Below are 22,210 nucleotides of genomic sequence, written 5' to 3'. Positions count from 1 at the left end.
TCCAAGGCTGCTGCACTGTGATGCAAAAGCTTTGCGCTCTGCATTGGAGTGGGGGTGGGGGGTGGGCGTCCTACTTCTAGTGCTTTATATCTCAGTTTTGAGAAGGTTTCAGACACCGCCTTGCATTAGAAATCATGTACGCTTTACCTTCCTCTGAAAATACTATACATGTGCACGTTGACACTGTAAGAACTAGTGGGGAAAGCCAAGGATTAGCAAAGTAAAATGGACATTTGTCTTCAATGAAAAGCAACTTAACGAAATCCTGTTTGTGAAGAGCCAACAATATGGCAGCAACTCAAATTAGATTTGGAGTTTGATGGAGCCACCTGGGGTAAATATGAGAAATTCCTCTCTCTCCCCCTCTTTCTTCCTATTCATTATGGATACCAGGGCTTCATGCAGTCTTTTTTAATTAAGAACTCCTTGTTGCAAGACATTTTATGGAAAACATCTATACATCCATTTTTTCCCCCTCTTAAGAGCTATTCATTAAGTCAAAATAAAGATCCGTTAAAAGAGGCTTTGATCAATTAGCATTTCTCCACTTAGTTTAGCCCAAATGTGTGATAAACCCCGAATTCCCATTTAACGATTTAAGTGGTAATAGAAAAGAATGACTACCCTCCTGTTTCAGCTTGTGAAATAATTCGGCAAAGAGTCCCAAACTGTTTGATCTCTAATGAAAGAAAACATTAGCAGTGAAAATTGACTCCTGATGGTTAGGGGACTCCAGACTCCTATATATTTCTTTTAAATAAGAAGTTCTGTCTATAATTATGGCTCGCTGTTGAAAACCCTGCATTCCTCTTGCCTGCTTCTCTCTTGTTGAGCCCCATTCTCTCTCTCTCTCTCCCTCTCCTTAGCCTACATGCAGCCCTGCACGAATACATGAAGTAAATACAGGAAGAGAAAGAATTCTGTTCCACGCCAGCACTGGGCGTTTCTAAAGAGCTTCTGCAGGGTCAAAAGTTTACCGTGGTTTTAATTTCACCTTTCCTTAGCCAATCAGAGCACAGCACTGCTGCAGCTGAACTTTAACCCTCTCAAAGAATTTAACTCCAAAGATCTAAAGCAGCTCTCTCACTTTTTTCCAACCCAGCGTTTGTGCAAAGGAATGATCTATCCCTTTTAGCTAGATTTTCAACTTTAAAAAATGGAGCTTTATAGGTTGCAAAGAAAGAGCTCCTTTAAACCATTCTTCTAGGAATAAGCTGACTGCAATCAACATCAGTCGAAAAGGATGCAAGATCTCTTTAAATCTTGGGAAAACTGAAATGCTTAAAATTATGATCTAGAGATGTCCTTCCAATGTGAAGATTAGCGTCACATATATAGTGTAACCTTGAATTATTAAAACAAAGATCCCGCAGATCTATGCAAAAAAATGTGCACTGGAACTCAAAAGGGAACAAGGAATAATCTGAATTAAGTCGGCATCATAAGCAAACTCCTCTAACTTAAGCAATATGATGAACATTTTGTGGGGCAAAATATCTGAACTGCCACAGCAAGGAAAGTATAGACATTTCCAAAGACAGGAAAGGGGCAAGCTTTCAATATTACACCTAAAGGTTTTAGCACTTCCTTTAAAAAAAGGCTCCGATGATGTTATTCAGGGGCAATTCATCTTCCAATCTCTTTCTGGGTTCATTCTCTCGTCTTCTCTAACCCTATCCCAGCAGTTATGAGTACTGAAAAGTCTTCTTTCCACCGATACCCTGGGATGGCCAGTCTAGACTGTTGTTAAAATTGTTTTCTAATTACTTTTAAGTCTACACGTATGGAAGGTCAAAAAAGTATGGACTGTGAATGGAGGTTTCAGCAAGATAATTAGAGAGCAGTTATTGAGTCTATACTGACAAAAACTATCAAAATGCCTCATTTTATTTCCATTTTGTAACCAAATCATGTGCCACATGAGTGCTTTTGTGCAGTAACCATAAATCAATAAGGAGGCTCAATACAGGAGAGTTCTAAAGAATTTAACCTAATAAGATTTATGGACCTACTTAAAGCTAGTAGGAATGAACAAGAACATAATTTGCATACAATAACATTACCCACAGGTTTAAAGACCTGTAAACCACGAGGCTAGTTGACTGCCACTGGAAGTATTGAGTGCAGTGGAAAAGAAAATAATGGATATCTGGGTATCTTCTACCACCTCCAGCAGAAACTCAAAGTGGACTATAAGTGGTTTCTACCTTTAAAAGGTGAGGTAAACTTGGTTTACCCACGTTTTGCAATACCAATCTTAATAAAAGCTAAATTGCACAAGTATGAAAATAGACTCATATTGACAAATGGAGACTTTCAAGTTCTTATTAGAAACAGAAGGTTATTAAGAGGTGAGCCAGTACCACTTGAATATAATATTATGAAGAGAAAGAGTAAGGAAAAAACTTAACAAAAATAAAATGACAGTTATGGGCAGTTTCATATAGTTATATTTACTTATGTGATTTTAAATTTTGTAGCTGTTAGGTACATATACATATATACAAAAAGAAAAAAGCTGGCAAATGACAGAAAACCCTTTAAACTCTTTAATACTGGTTAATGAGAGCCTTATACGTAGATGTACACTACAAACAAACTAACACATTTACCTGCGCCAAACTCAATGGCATTCCTAAAACAGCACAGAGAAAATGATAAAAGAACATTTACATGAAAGATATCCATAACCCAAACACCTTGGTGGCTGACTTTTCCCTTCTGTAATGTGACATCAGGACACTGTCAAAGACCCACAGTAAATACAAGTGGCATCAACCTGACCCGGCTATTTTTGGAAAATTCCAAAGAGACCAGATATTCACTTGTGTCGAGGGCAAGGTCAAAGTAAGGTCTAAATCGGGCATTGAGTCTTCGTTTACAAATATAGCCGCTTTATCATTTTACCTGCAAAGGGCTTTTTACTTAACAAGCCACCCAGTTTTAATATTTTAAAACAAACGGTCAACTGAATATTCATTTGTAAATGACACAGACTTTGGCACTCAACTGCACAACAAAACCAAATTCATAGCCTTTTGAAATACAATGCAATATGACGAAAAGAATCCAATGCCCAAGACTGTTTCTTGGTTAATATTTTCTTGTCACAATTTGCAGCACAGCTATGAGAATACAAGCTAAATTAAACCTCAGAGTCCCACTCTTACTTTAACACAATGCCAAGTTGCTTTTAAGTTTGATGGTTGTGTCAAAAAGTATGGACAAAAGTTAAAAGGGGTCTTCTTCTCACAGTAATAAAATAGCTCCGAAGTCTTAACCGAAGCCACCAAGATCCTAACCAGCATTCCACAGCTCTCTCCTAAACCGAGGTCACACTTCCTGCAGAATGCCCAAAGTTCCAGCTGCATGCTTCTTGGAATCACATCTGTAATCATCACTGGGTGTTTCCTGGCATGCAGAGGGACTTCAGCTCCTTTGCCCCTTTGCACTGAGGGAAGGACAAATTCTGGCCAGAAACGGAGAATAAACTAAATACATAGATGTAACCAAGGTGGTCTAGTATTTAGTTTTCAAAAGAAACTTCACCGATAAAAGCGATGTTTTTAAAAAAAAATGTTTTTCTAACTATATAGGTCTCGCAAAAAAAAAAAGTCAAAAAGGGGAAGGGTGCGTCTTCCTATAAATCCTGTAAGCAATCAGCTTCGATTGATATACTGTACGTGCACAGGGGTAAACGGCTAGTTTTGTTCTGCAAGACAGCAGGGTAAAAGAAAAGAAACCTCCCTTTGTTTTGTTTTGTTTTTAATTTGTATATGGTCTTTTTCTGGGCTTTCAAAATGTAACTAAAAATATATTTTTAAAACAAATAGCAAACATCAGGTAATTCATTTTTGTCACCTTCCTCGCCTGGATACATGCTTAGAAGTAATGAAAAAGCAACATCATCAGACATCTTTGAGAATCAAATCACAGAAATCATCTAACAGCTGAAGAGCCATTGGCCCCAAACCACAGAAATCTAAGAATCAGGAATCCTATGGGTTGAACTTCACTTTTGCCTATTGTGCAATAACACCCATTCCTTGATTTTGAAAACTTGGATTCCAAATTTTCCCCGAAACAAAACATGCGTTTTCATACCTGTTTTTTGCTGTTAAGAGACTTTTGCCTCAACAAAGGAGCAGCCTTTCTATCCAAATGGAAGCTGCAATCCTCAAAGCATGACTTCCCAATACAGCCCCCCGCAACACTGCTCATCAGTGCAGCTACATTCACAGAATGGTCATATTTATCTACTGTACTAGGGTAAACATTGTAATAAAGAATCATAAATAGCAATAGTCTCATAACCTTAACTTTTCAGTGCTATAGCTTTACAAATATAAGTAATCTTAGGTGATTATCTACACCCCAGGAATGAATAGGAAGTTTTAAGACTTTACACGTTTGCAAACAGCTTTCGAAGAACCAATTACATTTGTAAATCGATGGTAAGTGCACTCCAAAAATTAGTACTACCAAGATTTCATCAATACCATTAGGGAATAAAAGCAAGCCTAGTGTATTTTCTTTACGCCTGCATTTTGCAACAGTGACGTATATTCATGCTTATTAAACAGCGGATTAGATCACGGAGCACATCCAGGATTACCTGTATCATAAAGTTTAATTCCCAGATCTTCGTTTGTTCCGTCATCCTTAAATAAACCCAGAATTATTATCAGGCATGAATAGGGCCTCTGAAGGTATATGATGTTTTTTTTTTCTTAATAAAACACAAATTTAAAATAGAGGGATACACTAGTAAATGTTAAAAATTAGCAGAAAAGTCTGGCTAAAAGAAGTAAATTTCAGGCATCGCCCGGTAAAACGACCCCATACTGAAACCGACAGATAAACACTTTACTCGGTATATTTGTTGTACCTTTTTAAACTGGAATCACTACTAAAACAAACTAAGCAGAAGTTAGAAACATACAATGTTGTTTGATGCTTATGACTACATAATGAGCAAAAGGTAATGTACACAAAAGATCCATCTTCCACATAGCTGGCTCTTCCAAGTTAAATTATTAATGCTGCTCAAACCCCACATAATGAGGACTTCTCAGTCATTAAACCTACAAAATGTCCTTTATTCGAGCACTTTATCTTGTGCCCATGCATTTCAGCAAATTTATCGCAGACTTAAAAGACAACACTGAAGCTCACCGTCTCCAGCCAGAGAAAACCTTCGGTTCTTGTTCCCCTGACAATAAATTGCACCAAGGACAGTCTGGATGCCTTTTTTCCTCCAGGCGCACAAACAAACAGAAGCTGTAGCAATAGACCTGAATGCGATATTACCAGCATGTAGATATTATACAAGACAAGCCATCAAACTTAAGATATGCAAGCCATGTGTGTCTTGATGCACTCTTCCTCTATGAAAATACTATCACAAACTAGTATGGCAACACTCTGAACAACATAACCATTTTACCTTATTTCGTGAACCTATAAAAACAGAAAGGATATAATAGCATATCTAACAATCTCTAAAGAAATTCCAATTTATGTTATAGAGTCACTTCACAAGCTTAGGTTGGCCTCTCACAGTTCATTTTAGTTGTATGAGAAAGCCAAAGTCTAAATCAGGGAATGTCAGCATCAGATTACAGCTATGACTGGCTCCATCACAAGGCTATAGTTTAACTTAGACACCGGATGTGACATCTAGGTTCAAAGGTCATCTGCCATGCAAGATGAAAAATTAATGAGGTTCTCAAATAGTTTCTCATGTCACAGTTTCAAGTTGGAAAATGCAAGCCACTCTGCAGTATTAATAGGTCAGAGTGTTAAGAACTGTTACATGAACTCTGCATTCAGGTTCATTTTAGAGCTTGGGAGAAAAGTAGCTTGTTTTGTTCATGTACACATGCATCTATTGTACTAATATTTAATTATCTTGTCTCTAAAGAAATACAGGGCTGGTTATATGTTGTTTCTAATAAGGCACACAGTCTGCAATTTATAATCCAGTGCAGTATTTAATGTCACCAACTGCAGGTCATTGTCTCCACATAGCACAGAAACCAGTTTTGCTCAATAACTCCTCCATGTTACTGATAACAAAAGCCACATCTCCAGACCTAGTGTCGCCCCTCCCCCTCAGTGCTCTAGCCCTGCATTCAGCGGTAAGAACACATGCAGTCCTCTGCTAATTTCCTCTCAAGTACCTGCATGTTTGCTAGGGAATCATGCATTCTTTACAGCTCATTTCAGTAGTCAAATAAACTTCAACCCAACACACTATTGCAAGACATTACTCTGCAGTTGTTTTTACACCTATGTGTGAAGTCATGGGGGAAGCCCAGGCTTAAGTGGCTGAAAAAGATTTCATGCTTTTCTTACATCCTTTCTAAAGGGATACACATGGCAAGCAGACTGGGCATACACAGACCAAAAGGCCTTTCAAGCTGCGTAATACAATAATATAAAAATTAAGGAGAACGGAGGCTACAGAAAAGACACTGTCAGTAGAGGGCAAGGCTAAGACTTAAGTCTTTTCTGTCCCGAAAAACAAGGACATGAAGCCTTTCACAATTCCTAGTCATCTGTAATCTCTAATGTATAAAACCACAGGTAAAACAAAAACATAACTGTGATACATCTTGTAAATTCCATAAATGTGCTTAAAAATTGATTTTTTTATGTTTATATTAGACTTGAAGATAGCTAATATTCAAATGCATGCACAAGATACTGCAAATGGTGCTAGACTACCAAACTTTAAAGATTGGCAAAAGTACAAGCAAGCTAATTCTCTAAGGTTCTATCTAGTCCAGTACAGACCTTGTAGTTCTCAACTCCAAATAATTGTAGTTTTAGTTCAAACTAATTTTTTAAAACCTATAGTGAGTAGCGAGAGGAGAAAAACTCATTTCTATTGCCAATACTTTGGGTGTCTCTTGCTGTGCTTATTCCTTCTATTTATATTTCATGTGAACAAACTGAGGACCGAATTTTACCACGCAGGAATAGAGTTGCACAAGACAGGCAAGCTTTAATTTTTGTAAAACATGAGCTCCTGAGCACCATAACCAGCTGGCAAGCAGCTGAGAGGTCTCCAGGCTGGATAGGGTTTAAGGAGGTCAGTGGTGTCTGAACTCCCCAAACACCAGCCCCATGGGTATGTGGTGCATTCACAGAGAGCTGCGTCACCCCTCCAGCTAATGCCCCTGCACTGCCATTGCTGCTGTGAGGCATGTGTGAACAGAGGTGGACATAGAGACATAGCCCATCCTGTTTTTAGCAAGGTTTCAGCAGGGTGTCAAGTTGACCAGGAGTGGTGAATTGCAATCCACACAAGCATAAAAGTAAAATGCTGGGTTTAAACAAAGTTTAGGTCTCTGGTCTACAAATCAATCTGTTCAAAAAAAGGACAAGAAAAAACAACAAGGAAAAGACATGTCCAGAGGTCCGAGATTTTTCACAAGCTCTTACATATTTGTCTCCATCTATGGAAACATGTGGCATTTCATTGAAACAGAAAACATGATTCAAAATGATCTATACTGAACAGATGGATCTCAAAAAGACAGGTAACGAACATTTTCAAATCATATGTGCAGATCCTCATCAACAAGGCTAGAAAACATGCACTGTACCACAAGCCTTGAGAACTGTAGTTAAAGGGGGTTTTCTACAAACCTGAACTGCGATAGGCACCTAAGCTTAAAAAAAAACAGAACTTTGTTAGCTGGACAAGGCCTCTCACAGAGCACTACACTACAGCCCAATGTGAAGTTATCAAGATCAATACCTCAATGTCCAACACCTCTTCTGTACACACCAACTGCATAAGTTAATAATTAACCACTATTTTCATCAAAACAAAACATGGTTAAATGAAGAAAAGGAAATACAGGCCTAGTTCATTAGTTAGGATTTTATCACTGTTTAACTTGATTGAATTACTGTAAGACAACAAGACACTTCAAATGTATTGAAAACTATCAACATAATTGATAATCTTGACAATAACATTTTAATTACCTCAGATGGGGGGAAAAATAGTTTAACCAAAAAAAAGAGCTCGAGTTCACCATTCAGAACTTAAATGTTCTTTACAGAGCCTCACTTTTTATTTTAAGGAATGGCAACCACACCCATTCAAGAGCCACTCCACAGGGAGATTGTGCTATTGTTCAAAACTTAAGGAATAGTAAAAAAAGTGATAATTTAACTAGGAAAAAAGACCACCAAAACAGGCTTAATAGAGGCCTAGTTATGTTAAGTGAGGACTTTCATAAGGGCAATATGCAAAAAGTAAAAAAAACTAAAACACCTTATATAGACACCTGCAGATTACATTTTGTACTTCTGCAAGGAAAAGCACAAACTAGCTTTTTACAGTTAAAAACAGAACCTTTTTGCAGACTGAATGGTCTATTCAAGCCATGCTGTAACTCCACTATGCCACTGATCTGCTGCCGTGTAGCCGAGCTCAGCCAATCAGCTGTGCCCACAGCAGTTGCGCATAAACGGATTATTCACATTGTGCCATCTGGGAGAAGGTAATGGAGCTGACTGGGGTAATTTACATTGACTGAACAGCTGCTTGAACCTCTAATGGTCACCCTAAAGTAAAGAAAATCAAAAGATGTATCCACCTAGGGTGAAAAGACCTCTTTCATTCGCAACTCCTGCAACTCTAAGGCAAGCAACAACCAGACTGAAGGGGACGAGAAGAAAAGGAATAAAGTCATGAAACAGCCAGGCTGAGCCATGCTGCTTGAGCAGCCTTAAGGAGTTGCATCTGGTAGCATTTATCCCTCTTCCAGACCTTTATATGGGGATCTAAACAGTCCACGTATACATACATCATGGTCACTTTCTGCGACCCAAGAGAACTAGGGTCTTCCAACAGTAACTCTGCAAGCAAACGAAGTTACTCACCTTTAAAATGCTCTTTTCTTAAAACGCTGTTCCGTCCTTCTTAACATGATATTTCAAAATTATTGCCTTACATAAGCCTGATTGATTAAACAAGAGAATGTCGGGCTCCTCTTTAGTTAATTGAGTCTCACTGCAAAGCCAGACAATTTATACATTCTCTGTCCACAGGAATAAATTTGAGGCAACAGCACAGATCAAAGCTGCTGCAGGCTGAAGAATCAGATTGACTTTTTTCTAAGCAGTGGTTTATTGCCTCTCTCTCTAAACTGAAAAACACCTCCATCAAAAAGTAATTGAGTAAACATGCCAAGATCTCGCTATTTCTGATGCACAGAGGAGGAGACAGTTTAAAGAACTCCACATGCAGGTTTGTCCTATCAGCATTGTTGGGGGGGTGGGGGGGAGCACCTACTTTATGCCATATTATTTGAAACAAGGAATTGTAATGGGGGGAGTGAAAAAACATTAGGAATGAAACCAACAACAGCGACAGCCAGGCAGCCCTAAGAAGAGCTCCTCATCTCCTCAGAAACGGAGCTTCCTTAACTACACTCTGTTGTCAGTTCCTGCAGACATGATAACTCACGCTGACGAGTTAAATATTTTATCAGGTGGCATAAAAACCTTGCCCCAAAGGCCTGGATATTCCCCCCCACCACATTTATGGAGGAAAGGGTTTCATTTTCTCAAACCCTGAGCCCAAAGAGTGTTAGGTGTTCTTACTTTGAAGTTTTTGTTTTGTTCTCTGTATGCATCCTGTGTGTACTGTCAAGTGCAGACTCAGTTTAGCATTACTGGATAAACGACCTTGAGCCAGCATGCAGGACTGTGTTGCCATGGCAACTTTGCTTCACACAACCAGTAACAGCTGGATACAACACACTCCCAGAATTTTAGCGGGAGCTGTCTGCCACGTTAATAAAATGACACAGAAAACCCTATGCTGCACTAAGTAAATACAGAGAACTTGTAACCAACACAAGCTTTAATAATCGAAAAAAATACCACTGCACCAACTCAATCATCCCTGTTAATTTGGGAACCTTTGTTTTACACCTATCTGTGATCATTTTGCAACACTTCCTGGCTTCATTGTTAATTCACCATTAAATCAATGAAAAGAAATTCAAGAAAATCAGTCAGCACATTTTGTGTGTAAAAAACCTAAAACAGACAAAGCACAACTTTGTCAAGCCTTATACTTGGACTAAGGAAGCTTGAGTGTGTAACTGGCAATTTTAAATGGTTTATTTCTATGGAGGAGTTTTCACTTAATTGTCCCAGAAATAAATGCTAGAATTAAAGCATTGATCCTGATTGGAGATATGACTAATTTAAGTGAAGGATCACAACAGTATGATCACAAAACACTACATTAAAGAATTTGTTCATTAAAACAAAGCACATCTAAAATTTAAATTAACTTAGATATTCATTTGAGGGTTACAAACTGTGAAGGATCTTCATCAGCAAAACTGTGAAACAGCTCAAAAATTGAGTCTCAGTTCAGGATTTGACTACATTCCTGTCTCAGTCTACCTTTGAGAACATCCAAGGCTTTTGAAAAATAAAAGGAAAGTTAAACTTGCCAGAGATAATCAAGTATTCGGCAAATACCAACAAATCAAGAATGAATGTCAGGAAAATAAAGGGTCTATTTCGGCATCTTACCACAATCTACAGACTGTAGCACACAGTATTACCACACACAATGCAAATGCTATTTATTCCCCATCCATCAGTTTCAGTTCAAATAGAAGTATTACTGTACATTTTGCATTTTGTAAACCTGGTGCCTCAACTTAAAATTCCCCTCACAGCAGAGACAGCTCTCTTCCAAAATACCAAGGGCAGAACGAATGAGACAGCTTACATAGAGAGTAATACGTGGAAAATTTCACAGGCCTCCTTCCAGAAAGTCTGTAAGGCATGTATCACACCAGAAATTAAAAGTTATCTGTAAGTGGCCCATTCAGACTCTAAAGGCATCTTTTTATAAATGATAAAAATAAAGCTAAAACAATGGGTGTTCTGTTTGTGTGCAATCTAGAACTTCCCTGTATACCAGAATGTGTTTCCATAACACTCTGCACAGCTAAAGTGAGCTGTAGACATATGACTGCTCGGTAGATGTTACTCCCAGTGGACATACACTCATTACTGTACCACAAAATATGCCATTGCATTTGCTTTATGATCCACAGACAAGCTTCATTTGCAGTACAGCAAGAGCTTATGACTGCAGATTTCCTATTTTGTTCAATATCCTAGGCAAATCAGTTTCCAACAAAAAAAAGGCAAAAACAAAAAGCACAGCCCTGTCCTAAAATTTGGCCACGTTTTAATTTCCCAATTAGCAAGTCTTCTCAGAAACCTGTATGGGTACTTTGAATCTCCTAGCCGCAGATAAATGATTTCTCCAGTGACAAGCTCATTTGAAACCTGTTTTAACAAAAAAAAGTACCATAATCTTCAACAGATCTCACCTTCAATGGCTTGGAACAAAGTTGCATCCTTCCCTTTAAACGCATTCATTTTCCTTTCTGTGAACTACATCAAGCAATTGCCGGGCGTGAAATTTCAATTAAGAAACAACCAGGCTTGCATTTCAACTGTGTCTCATTGTGTCCCATCCCAGAGTTAGTGCCTTTCACCTACAGTAATTAATCATGTGCAAAACATACAACTACTGCTGACACCATTGGAAAAGAATGCAATTCATCCACCATCAATGTAAAAATAAAGGTGACATTGAGAGCATCAATAGGAGAAAATGGTCTTGAGCAACCAAGCCCCTGTATTGGCTGTGGAAAAGGCCAAGCAACAAGTTAGTCTATTCACTCTTCAAGCCTCGCATAAAAAAAAAAAAAAAACATTTAAAAAGTTGGGGGGCGCGATTCATCTGGATTTTCAGGCTCATTCTTTCTTCAAGAGTGCTTTCTTTCAACAGTTTTAAGCCTTTTACCCCGATACTAAGGTGTGCTTGGAGGGGGTATCACTCAAGGTAAGGCACTAACAGCTGCTCAATGTCACCTTTTGTAAAAAGAATTCTAAATGATTAAAATACAATTGCAGTTAGAAAACCAATCTGCATAACAGGAGGGGTGCTTTTGGATGCAAAGAAAAAAGTTTCACTAAAAACAAAACAACAGTTTACATATAATAGCTTAAAAGAGTGATGATTAAACCTCTTTAGCATACAGAAAGAAGTACAAATGTCTTGCTTCTCTTTTAACTAACATCTGAGGCAAGAGAACAATAGTCAACTAGCTATCCCCCCTTCCCCCCACACCCCCCAGAGTGGAAACTATTATATACCTTCTCCACTCTTACCTTAACAAATGAGCACAAACAAATTTCATGCATAAAAGCACTGAAACGCCACCAGATACAGGAAAGAGTTCATGGCTTTAACTTATACATGACAATGTGATACAAACACATACATATACAATACAATCAAAATTGAAGGTGTTCGACACACGCTGTTTCTATGGGGAGTGAACAGATTGCTACTGGGTCCAGCACTTATATATCCAAGAGCTCATCAGAAGGCCTCTGAAGATGTGTAATTACAGGCTGGTGAAATCTAATGGCCAGCAGGTCTGCCATTTTCCACTTGTTTTTATAATTGTTCAATGAAGTAAAAGGGGGGAAAAAAAGATCTTTCCTGAAATCAATGAAACTCGCACAAGATAAATTAATTTTTAATGCAAAGTGACACACTGGCAAGGGGCCCCCTGAGCCACAGAACAACAGTCATTCTGCCTCCTCCTACTGGAGCTTGAGTAAGGCACCGGACAATGCAAACTACTTGGTGAATATGCTTAGCACAAACACGCAATAGAAAGCAGAAACTAGCAGAAAGACCTCCCTGCCCAAATCAACAGTCCACAAGCTGAAATCAATGAATATCATTGGTACTGCCGGACCATGTCCTATCTGCTGTATTCAGGCGACACTGCAAAATGACTATCAACTCAACTTTTTGGAGCATCTAGCCTGGTCTGCAGGGACAAACAGCACCAACCACAGCAACTTACTGCTTCAGGGCTGGACTGAATTGCCCACCCACCCCCCCATTTTGAAAACGATGCATCATGTCACCTCAGGGTCTTCATTCATTCAGCTCCACGTGCAAGCCCTCATGTGGAGCAGCACGGCAACGTCGGAGAACTCATGTTTAGTGTGATTTAAGGGCCTCCTATCTTTATGAGGCAAATGAAAAGAAAACTGTTCATCAAGGGATCGGTGTAAAAGATAGGCACTGCGTGTAATAAATCTGCCAAAAAGATATCTGAACAAGACCTTTTAATTGTAGCACTCCACCCCTCAACTTCAGAACTCCAGAACCCATAAGGAGAACGTCTGCTGAATTTTTTTACACAACTCCCCTCCCCCAGCTATCTATTCAAGTAATAAGAGACTTCAACACTATTTTTCCTTAAGTCACTATATGAAAGCTGTCTCTTATTATAACACTATAATGATACTGTAGCAAAAGGCATTTGTTTCATTATAAACAATATTTATATACAGAGGACAGGATGGTAACATTCCTGAAAATACCCATGAAGCAACAAGTCAAAGACCTCATTCCTGGTTACTGACATACTAAAAAAAAAAAGGGAAGATTGCTCTTAGCAGTACATTAATAATAATATCACAGGTTTCAACAGAAAATCACATTAATACGACAATACTACTTTCCTTGCAGTTAATTTTTAATTTACACCCAAAAGCACTGGCATACTGAGCTGCAGTCCCAGGATACCTGAACCAAATGACAGTTGTACTCTTCAGATGATACCTCATCCATGAAACAATCAGAGCCTGGAGTGTCTGCACAGCAAAACTGTTACAGCTGAATAAAACCACGTAAGCCAAAATTTAAATTATAAAGCCGCGACATTTCTATTACATTATTATTAAATAACATATTGGTAGTTCTATCATTACAATGGCGGCATAACAGTACGCATTTTGCCAGGGGTGGTGCAAAAGAAAGATACGCCACAGGGCCTTTATTTTTGATCTGTCAAAGATATAGAATCAGAAACCCTTGCCCACGATCTCTACTGGCTTAGTTCATTTGCTTTTAGAAATGCATGTCCAGCATTTCAAACAGATGTCAGGTGATACAGCCCATGAGCACAACCTTAAGATAGTTAGACAGGTAAGCCAACGTACAAGAGGCAGATTTGAAAGCTTGGATCTGATTAGTCTGTGTTCTGTGACTCATTTTAATCCATGTCATAAAACATGTTTTACAAACTGGTTCTCTTACTTTAGTACAGGCTGCCTGGAACGTATTAAGAACCCACCTATCTACTCAAGACCTGAAGTGGATGGACAGATATAAAATGCAGATATAGGTTACTGCATGTCTATAAAGCCAAACAGTTAGGAAGACTACTAGCAAATCATTTGAATGCATCAAAGCAATTTGCTCAAATTGAAACTTCAGAAAATAGCTTGGCCCTCTTCTACAATCGGAGAGTTCTTAACATGCAAAATGTGAACAAAATGCTGTTTACAGGTTATAAAGCTGCATCTTTATCACAGCATGGTGATGTCTGGAATAGATGTAAAGTGCAAACGCCCTCCTTTTGAACAAATAAAAGAGAATCCCACCAACAGAAGTCAAGACATAATCAAACAGTAAAACTGTAACTTATTTACAACAAAGCTCAGCTACATGTGGTTAAATATATTCCACACTGAAAACTTTGCTTTTCATTTTCACGCATCAGAACATAAAATAGCAATTCATCTGTTTCACCAGATTCACACAATGAGTGATGGTCTCTAGCAAAACGTCAAAGACCATTTGAATTACTGGGACATCACCCCAGTAAGCTTTCCCAAAGGTGCACAGACACCAGAGGTTATTATATATCAGCCAGTAAACAAATAGCAGTACAGCTTTCAAAAACTGCATTTGTGATTTTATCATTTTATATTAATCATGACCAAAAAATGATGGGCCACAAACAGAATAACAAACCAAGGTGATTCTGTTTCTCCCAATAGTGTATTCTATGACGGGCCACTTCTTGCAAACCATATTACTACACACAAAGCATTTTATTACACACACAGTGTAATAAAACCTCTTCTAGCTCAGTCCAGTGATGGATAACCCAAGAAGTGCAGGGCGCTGTATCTGTAGTCTCAAACAGCTTCAACAGGCACAGTACACCCCAACATAAAAGAAACTGAAAAACCACACAAATTAGCAATACCAGCAACACACCTATATCCTTTTCACAGGTAAAGGATGAAAACGTCTCCGCATCAGTGATATGAATAATTTGCTTCGGGAATTCTTAAGGGTCACAGCTTATCTTTGCAAGAGCACATCACTCAAGGAACCCAGGTTGCTCACTACTATCTTAAGATACGACAAACAGCTCAAATTCCTGGTTCAAGGACAATTTTATCTCCGAAATTCACTGCTGGTGATGTTTTTAGTTTTAATCAAGCCTCACACCATATTGGAAGCAATTCCTTTCCTACATTTTTCCTTCTTATAATGAGACCGAACGGGAAGTACTGCATCGCCCTCCCCAATTACTAGCAACACCTAGTCAACAGTCCAATGCGATCACTCTGCCCCTTTCCTAAGAATTACATAAAGCCATCCCCTTCTGCACAGGCTGAACACCCACTAGGCACAATGCACACATTCAGAGCAAGTCACGACTTATCTCCGATCAGAAACAAAATGAACTAAGTTGCCGTTTATTTAGATAACGCTCTCAGCTTTTTTTTAGCTTAGAAACGAGCACAACAGTCATACAAGAAAACTTCGAAACTCTGCCGTTAACACCCACGCGTGTATCGACAACAGTGTTAAACGTAAATCTCAAAACGCGCACTATTAAGAGTTGCAGGTAAAAATGTCTTATACTACCCACGTAAACAACAATTTAAAGGTCATGGACTAGCCAGTAATGTCCCCCCCTCCTGTCTCTCTCCTGCATAAGAGCAGCTGAAAATGTGGTAGAGATCAGACTATTAAATCCCTACAGCTGAGATCATACGACACGTTCATTCGCAGGGTTTTTTTTGCAAGAGCGCACGGCGTGCACAACAGACATTGCGTGTGCGGTATAAAACATTGTAAAAACTGTACTTATAAATGCAAGAGCTATAGAGATTTGGCGTTAACGATACCCGAAGGTCCACGGCAGCATAAGTACTAAATCGATTTCTCCACTATTTGTTTCACTGTGAAACTGTCTGCATTTTAAAGAGGAGACGAATCAGCATTTCGCATTTTAATTCCAGTAACACAATCGCGAAACGTTAGTAAAATAAAGTTTCTACAAACTGTTACTGTGTATTTGCAAAATATGCTTTCATGTACCAAATAAAAAATGCTTATTTGCGTAAACTTTCACAAATATTTATAAAACTGTAACTAGATAACTCAACTTTGTTATAACTCCAATTGAACGAAGGTTAGTTATAATGGACTTCGACACAGGACAGCCAAACCAGTTTTCTTTTTAAAAAACTAACAAACAAGTTTGCAAAGCCATTTTCTAACCGGAAAAAAATCGTTTATTAAAGTGGGTAGAAACAGTGACAAAATTCATTCTCCCTTCTCTTCCCAACTTCACGAAATCCTAACAAAATAAGATAATTCACCCAAACCCTGCTTCTTAAGAAAAAAATACGTTTTTACAAACTCGGATTAACGTCCGCAGCAAAAAGACATAAACCAAGTAATTTAATTTTCGACCACCAAACTAAACGAGCGTGCACAGCGCTGTGTTAATAATGGTTAAGTATTAAGAGTAAGGCTAGGAAGAACATCTAATTTAGCGTAAAAAATAGCGCAAATCTTCACCGTCGCCTGCGTGTTTGATTAGGCTAACTGCAGAAAAAACGCAAATAAAACCTGTTCGCCGCACAATATAAAACAAATTCATATACTCAAACTCACCAGATCCAACGTATTCCTCTAAGCACACCAGTTTCTTTATTTCCACTACTAACTCTCCGCCATCTTCAGCACAGTGTTTGTTTAAATGGGAAACACTCCCCAAGCGCAAGAAACGAGCTAGTACTATGATGTAAAGATTTCTGGGTAGAGTAGTTCCTCACTGCCCACTTTCAGCTCCCAGATTCAAGGAGGTCTTTCCGTTGGACTACAAGTCCCAGAATGCCGCGACAGCGCTAGGACTCTTGTGGCGATGGCTAGCAGTAACAATGTAACAGGAAAATGCTACTGCATTTTATTTTTAGCTAACCTGAGGAACACCCCCGAAATTTAAATACGAACCAACAGCTTACATATTTGTTCAGAATTGCCTTGGTCTTCATTTCCTAACTTGTAAGGTTGAAAGTTAAATTGAGTACGGGCAAAAAAGTTTAAAACAATCGGTACGCGTTTCAATTATGTAATTTTCAGCCTCACCTTTAATAATTAATGCTGGAGATTCGTTTAGCAGTCTATTACGCGAAACGTTGTTTTAATTTGTGTGGTGCTGTCTAGCAAAGAAGATACGATACTCAGATTCAACTGATTTAGGGCTGTGTCCCCGTCACTGCACAACCTGTAATTTAGCGAAGGTGACGTTATTCTCTGTATTTCAGTTAACCTTGGATTAACATGGCTTGTTTCAAAGCTGTATGTCCAGAACAAGGCAGAATTAAAATCGTTTACACCTTTTGTGTGTCAATAAATCATGCAGCTATCGGGTGAAGTCCTAGAATTGTAATGTTAACCCGAGAGATTGCAAAATGGTACCAAAAAATCATTATGGCTCATTTTGGGATGTTGCAGGAGGACGCGACACCAGTCGCAATATATCTCAATATTAAAAATTATAGATTCGACTATATATATATACAAATTATTATATAAACGTAATCAAGCTTGTACACAAAATAAAACCATCGCTTCTCGATTGGAAAATAGCTGTGACATAAACGATTAATAACTTGCAGGCAAATTCGAAAATTCTTCGCACCACAATGTGTCTACGACGGTTTGAAAGCAAACAGCCTTACGAACTTCTTTAAGATAAGATCACTTTATGGGTCATATTCAATTTCAACCGTAATGCACTTTTTTCTGTTTTATTGTTGGCAGTTTTTGCATTTCACAAATAAACACCACTTATTTTTTCCGCCTGGTACGTTTGTTTATTCACTGGGTTACATTTTGATACAGGTTGACTTGTTTTTAAACAACCTAGCTGAAAGATACAGCAGCAGTACTCCACTTACAGAACCCACAGACCCCAATCAGCAGTGCAGTGCCCTTTCGCGTTTTCATACGGAGCAAGTCTTAAGCCGAAAGAACAATACGTTTTATTTTTGACTTGAGTATACTTATCATACATTGTGGAATATTGTACTTGCAAGTCATCGCTATTTATTAATATTCTGTTACATCTCTTATTTTTAATATGCAGCTACCCTGATTATTATTGGTGTATCTTGGTATCTTCAAGCAAAAGTTCATCATGTTCGAAGTAGAAAAGGCCACAAAACATTCTGAAATCTGGAAACATATTTTATTCTAAGCAGAAAAGTTGAAACACAATGTATTAAATTTACATGGCATGTTATCTTATGTATGAACTCCATATGCATGTTCCATATGGGAGTGCTGGCTGAGATAGTTAGTGGCAACGTTTTGTGCTTCTCTCCCAAAGCCTATCACACTGTAGGCACCTGTCTGCTCTCCAAGAGGATCTGTAGTAGATAGCACCAAACTGGTCTCCATGGTGATCTCCAGCTAACCAGTGTAGGATTTCTCCAGTTCTAGAGAGAGGGAGACAGTGAGGAGGAAGGAGGGAGTGGAGAGGGGGAAGGGGGGGAGTGGTTAGAGGGGAGATAACAGAAAACAACAGTTTATAATTAGCTTGTAACAGAGCCTTATTCTGACAAAAAGGACTGGATCAATTCCTGAAGTAATCCAAATGTGCAGTCGTTTATTTCAGAGCAATCTAAAGACTGCAGTGCATTTCTGGGAGAAATAAAGATAACTGTCTGCAAGATACTGAGAAGCCTAGATGCTGAAAAAGGTGGCTCAGTAACAGCACTATAATGATATTGAGACCCTTGGAGTTCATTGCTCACATAGCAGTGTTGCTACAACAGCACAGGGAGACTAGCAGCACGTACATTGACATGCCCTTTATTGTTTTATTGCTTAATAAGACTCATATGTAAAGAGGTAAGACAGGATTTAGTTACTCAGTTTTCAGTGTAAAGCTATCCACACCAAAGTGAGGAAATAAAAGTGGAAAGTGTAAAATCAATATCACACCTATAACCTCTTTAATTTCTATGAAACCATAGCCTGTACACATCGAAAGCCTTCTTTAAAATATACGTCTATGATTTTGCTCTTTTAGGTGACTCGTTTCCGTCTTGCAGGGCTAGAAAGAAAAGGCACAGCACAGTCCCCCCTTCCCCCACGGCCCAGTGAAAACCTGCCCCTCTCTGTCCATCGCTATGAGCCGCCTGCCTTTGTCCTTTCAAACTGAAGAAGTACAGCAATAACCCCCACTCCTCTAATCTGAAAGGAGATAAAACTACCTGCAGAAAAAGCTGCTACCCTCCTGCCCTTCCCCCTAGTGAAAGAACAAACTCCATCCCCCATCACATTTGGAGTCAACCAAGATCTGTTTACTGACTCCTTAGCCACCTGAGTTAGGCTCCAATTACCAGGCACCTGGTACTGCCCTCATGTTCTGCAGCCTATGGTAGCTGAAAATCTCAGGGTCATCTGCAGAGTCATTAATTGTTGTACTCATTAACATAAAACTAAATATATTGCATGGGTCATTTTTTAGAATTGGACAAAGGTTTAAATATTAATGTTCAAATGACTGAAATGATACTGCTTTTAGCATAATCAAGAAATTAATATCTTTACTGAATAAAACCCAATATATATTCATGCTCATTTAAAGAAAAGGATAGTTTAATCATTCATTTTTCATGCAATATTCATGGATCAATAAAATGACCTTTATATTTTTATATTTCTGTTCCATTTTATACAGAATATCATATATTTTAGATAATTAGTGGTGAAATTGGGCAGCAGTTAAAGATTTCCTTGAATTTTATTTACTGTTGTATGTCTTTGGATAATAAACATAATAACAAGGGAAAAGGGTCCATTTTAAGACCAACACACTAATATTTATTTTCGTATTACTCCCTGCCCTCTTCAAAAAATAGTACATACTTCTCCACCCCTCAACAAAAAAGTGCCGGTTTTAAAGAAAACCAGACAGTGCAAGTGCAGTTTGCATGTTCCCTGTGTGTTCACATGGGTTTCTCAAATGCTCTGGTATCTTCCTACAGTCCAAAGGCATGCTGTCCAGGTTAACTGGCATTCCTTAACCTGTCCCTGGTGTGTTTGTATGAGAAACAGTGTATCTGCACCCTGGAGTGGACTGGCAGTGTCCAGGGTGTAATTAATCAACTCCTTGTATTTATACAGTGTTAGTACTCTTCTTGCACTCTCTGCGCCTGCTGGGTCAGGTTCAGCCTCACCCCAGCCATCAGCCATCTAACGATCAAGACATTACAGAAATGGATGAGTGGTGAGTTTATTCTCTGTGTAGATTTATTTTTATTTCACCTGACCAGGAAGACATTTCACATTCTTACACAGCACCCGAACACTGGAGACTTCCTTTCACAAAAATAATTAAATATATAGATAGAGAAGTCACACCAATAAGAGTGATTTCCTATTTGTATATAAAGGTGAATGCGAACTATCAACAGATGGGAATGAGAGGGAACAAGCTGCTTAACATTCAAAACGGGTGTAAAATAAAAAAGGGAGAAAATGGATGCCAGTAGGTGAATGAAGCATCAGCGATCACAAAGAGAGGAACTGGAAAATCACCACAGGTCTCAGCCTTGTCCCTCAGCTTTCAGCATTGTGTCTTGTTGAATCTACACCTTGGAATCATCACATTGGTATCCATCCATTATCTAGGACCCAGGGCCACAGTGCTGCAAGACAGCAATCCTAATTACTGCACCACCATGCTGACCCTATTTACCGTCATGTGAAATTTTAAGAAATACACTGAAGCAGTTGGTGTTGATTTTTAAAATACACAACTCCCCTTGATACTCAATAATCTTCATTTTAACCAAACTCCCGACCCCAACGGTAAACTAAAATATTCACAAAAGAGGTAGGCCTTGTAAAACCATTGTTTACTTTGACATCTATGGACCTGTCACCGACTTAAAACTTGGGCTGTTTAAACAGGAAGATTTATATTCTGACATTAAAGAAAAATACCTGCAGAGTCTGGTTCTGAAATGCTGGGGAACAGTGTTCAATAACATGTAGTTCCACACTAAGAAAGTGTTGGTTGCTTACAAGAGGAGGCCACAAGGCCCATTTTTCAGGGTAGTGGCTTATTTTTATCCTTCAGTTAAAGAGATCAGCCAATTGAGAACGAGTTTTAATTTGCAACAACAACTTATAAAGTACCTTTTACACAGCTGGGCATTTACAGGAGTCGTTTGAATAAAGTATCTCAGAATATCTCAGAGGCACAACAGCAGAAGGAACTCTTCCAGGATTTGACCTTCCAATCCAGAACCCAGGGCACTAACCATTTACCCCACACTTAAGCTGCCCACCCTAAAGAAAACTGGTTGTCAAACCTGGGCCTCCTGCATAACAAGCAAGATTTCCACCACTGAAGCCACCAATGCTGAGCAAGTTAAGCAAACCTGTAATTTTATCCCATTGTTCATTGGTAGAAGGGTATATTTCAGCTGGACTTGCAGTAAATATACAGGGATTAAAGAAACATTTAAAATCTAAAAGAAATGTCTTATACAATACTTCTATACATGTTTCAAATGTATGAAATTGATTTTTTTTTCAGTGGGATCCCCTTCTGAATTGCTGAATCAAACACTTGTGATTGTGGTTATGGTCTTAAACCAATGAGTGTCAGAAATAACCCACCAGTCAAGCTGAATTTCCAGGTTGCAGAGCTGATCCTTTGTTACAGACTGCATTGAATATTAGGCAAAGGATATTAGCCCTGATCATTTCAGAGCTCCATGTGAATGTGATTTAATGATCCCTGCAGGGCAACTGCAACTGGGTATGCTGGAGGTCTTTCCCAAACTCAGAATGTAAAGTTACACTGCAGTATCATAGTAGTATAGGAATGGAACCAAGAGGTACAGTATCTCAGGAAAATTCAATCTCATCCAGTTCTTGCCTCAGCTGCCTTTCCTGAAAATATGTAAATAAAAAATATTACAATTTAAATAAGCACTTTCT

The 22,210-nt window shown here is 38.6% G+C and overlaps 1 protein-coding gene across 5 annotated transcripts in view; it reads right to left on the bottom strand.

The window, feature by feature from the left end:
* The window catches only part of ncoa3 (nuclear receptor coactivator 3), a 59,782-nt gene extending 42,787 nt beyond the window's left edge, over nucleotides 1–16,995 (bottom strand). For 2 of the 5 annotated variants that reach the window (XM_088608160.1, XM_088608158.1), the window contains exon 1: nucleotides 16,859–16,995. The gene's annotated coding sequence lies outside the window, so the exon portion shown is untranslated. The remainder of the gene's footprint in view (nucleotides 1–16,858) is intronic. The other 3 variants (XM_088608161.1, XM_088608159.1, XM_088608162.1) reach the window with 2 other exon arrangements.
* Between the last annotated feature and the right edge of the window lie 5,215 nt (nucleotides 16,996–22,210).

The sequence above is a fragment of the Lepisosteus platostomus genome, chromosome 15 (genome assembly GCF_059453375.1).
Source record: "Lepisosteus platostomus isolate fLepPlt1 chromosome 15, fLepPlt1.hap1, whole genome shotgun sequence".
NCBI lineage: Eukaryota > Metazoa > Chordata > Actinopteri > Semionotiformes > Lepisosteidae > Lepisosteus > Lepisosteus platostomus.
The sequence above is the reverse complement of the archived record's forward strand: the minus strand, read 5'-3'. Positions and strand labels throughout refer to the sequence as shown.